This window comes from Mastomys coucha, unplaced genomic scaffold (assembly GCF_008632895.1).
Source record: "Mastomys coucha isolate ucsf_1 unplaced genomic scaffold, UCSF_Mcou_1 pScaffold22, whole genome shotgun sequence".
Classification (NCBI taxonomy): Eukaryota; Metazoa; Chordata; class Mammalia; order Rodentia; family Muridae; genus Mastomys; species Mastomys coucha.
In genome coordinates, this window is record NW_022196905.1 from 131247622 (window position 1) to 131250633 (window position 3012).

The window sequence follows — 3012 nt, forward strand, 5'->3', positions numbered from 1 at the left end:
CTCTGTGGGCTGAGAATGAAGTCACTCACTCAAGTCAAATAGCTTTGACCATAGCAGGAAGTCTGTGTGTGTGGCTGTGACTGCGGCTGAGAGTCTAAGTGTGTCCAGGTACCCGAGCAGGCCAGAAGAGGGCGGTAGATCCCCTTGCAGCTGCAGTTACGAGTTGTGAGCCTCCAGATGGGGCGCTCTTACCCACTCAGATCTCCCCAGCCGCCTCCCCCCCACTTTTTCTGTGGGTTCTGGGAATCAAACTTAGGTCATTGTGCCTACAAGATAAGCACTTTGGGGCTCGGCTGTCCCCCTGGCCCTGCTTTGCTTTGTTTCGGGCTTTTCTTCCCTCCCATAAAGTCACCATATTGTAATGAACTCAAACAAAACCATCACACAGCCTGCTTAAGGAAACCACTCAAACACCTGCCAGGTTCAAACATCTGTACCATGGTTCTGAAGCCACGGAGCTCCACTTAGGGTTTTACTCTTTGGCTGTCAATTACATTTTTTTTCTGAACTTCACATACACACACACACACACACACACACACACACACACACGCACACGCGCACGCGCGCATGCACGCACATGCACACACTCATGAGCTCACGCATGCACAAGCACACACACTATAGCAGAATGTTAACTGGAAAAAAAATGAGCTTTTAAAATATCATATCCACACTTAGAGCTGTTGATATATGTGCATATGTAGATTATGGAATATTATTCAGCTGTAAAGGAAAACGCACGGAATTTTCTGGAAAATGAGTGAACTTGGATGATATAATAATAAGATAAACAAGATGATCAAAACTCACCAGTTTCTCTCTTCTCTCTTCTCTCTCTCTCGCTCTCTCTCTCTCTCTCTCTCTCTCTCTCTCTCTCTCTCCTTGCCTCCCCTCCCCTCCTCATTTACAGGTCCTAGCCTATAATGCACACAGCGAACTATGTGGACAGGTGTAAGTCCCTCTTGCATTTGCGGTCTATTTCTGTTTGTTGAGACCGGGTCTTATACTAGGTAGCCCAGCGTGACTTCCAGTTCACTCTCTTGCTGCACCAGACTTCACAGTTGTTACAAGCCAGCCACTTCTGATCTTATGGTTAATTTCATTGGTTTATTTTTCACTCTCTAATTAAACAATGGCAACTACTACCATTATTATCACCACCACAACAACAATGACGACAACAACAATTATTACCAATTATTAAGGAATAGATTGGCCAGGCTGAGGCTAAAAGAGGATTTTAGAATTTAAGAGAGGCAGGAAAATGCCAAAAGGACAAGGCTGGGACAAGACATGAACCTGACAAAAGTGATGGGGGTACCTTCTGCTTATTCCTCATCAGCTAACCTCCCCCAGTGTTATTTCTGGTCACCAGCAATTATTATAATCTTTGTAACACTGATTTATTATCTATCCATCCATTTGTCTATCTATCCATCCATCTATCTGATTATTTATCCATCTATTTGATTATCCATCCATCCATCCATCCATCCATCCATCCATGGATGATCTTGTGTGCCGTCGCACGTCGGTGGAAGCCAGAGGACATCTTTCAGGAGATGGTTCCTTCCTTCTACCATGTAGGACTCAGGGACTGAACTCAGGTCATCAGGCTTGGCAAGTGATTTGAACTACCAAGCCAGGTAAATTCTCGCTAGTCTAGCAATTACTATTTTAAAGAAAGCCTTGAGCTGGGGCTACAGCTCAATGGTAGAGTGTTTGACTAGCTTGCATGAGGCTCTGAGTTGGAACCTCAGTGCCACAGGAGGAAAGAAGGAAGGGAGGGAGAGATGGGAGGAGGGAGGTGGTGGTGGTGAGCCTAGGAAACAAGGGAAGAAGAACCAAGTCCCTCTACCTCTGCTATTTGCCTTGAAACCCTATCCCCCAGCACCTCAGGAGACCTCTGTCTGCTTTGTTTTATTTTGCAGAGTTGTCTCCTACATGAGTGAGGCGGGCTGGTGAAATGGCTCAGCAAGTAAAAAGGCTTGGCGCCTACCATGATGGCCTGAGTTGGATCCCTGGATCTCACATGATGAACCAACAAAGCTGACTCTCTAATTCAACAACAGCAACCACCACCACCACCACCACCGCCGCCACAACAACAAAAGACGAGCACCCTCCTTCATCTCTCCAGTCAGAACAGTGAGAAGAGAAACCTCTGCCATCCTAAGCCTTCCAGGTTGTGAGTTGTTGTTATGGCAGCCCTGGAGCAGAGCAGTGATAGAGATTAAGAATGGGACAAGTGCCTGGGAACAGTGAAGGGTGGTGGTCGAAGTCACTCGTGGACAGGAAACTCTAGGCCTTAGTCACTGTCATCATGGGTGTGGGGACAAAAGGGTAATTATTAAGGCCAAGCAGGGTTAGGCCAGCCCAGAGGACATTGTGTCCCATTGATATCTCATATATCCAGATATAGGAGCAAGATAAGAGGGCATCTTCTAGGCAGGGCATAGCTGAGGTCATGGAATTATTTCTGTAGCTACACCCTATCCTGCCATTGCCAAGAACAGTGGCCTTGAAGAGGCATGGTGTCCTGGGTCCCTGGGCTTGGGACACAGAAGGACCTAGATACTAATGGACTCTGATCAGGCTCCTCCAACAGAGCAGAAATAATTCTGAAGCTTCCACTCTATAGAAGGAGAGACTGAGGGGAGATTGATGGGTCAGAGTGTATGGGGTGGACCACAGGGGTGAGAAAACAGTGGAAAGGAGATGGAGAGAGAGGGGGGGGGGAGAGGGAGAGGGAGAGGGAGAAAGAGAGAAAGAATATGGGGTGGAGGGATATGACAGAGCACAGGGGAACTCCTGCTCTATGGAGACCCAACAGGATCCTAAACCATAAGAACTATTCTCAGATATTCTGCCCCTTTGTCCTTCATACCAAGCCCTCATTAAAGAATTAAAGAACAGTTGATAGGGGTCAATGCCCCTGGCGAAGTGAGTTCCAAAGCAGGATAAAGTCCGAGGCAGGCCCTTTATGAAGGTGGGATATTGTCCCTGGGT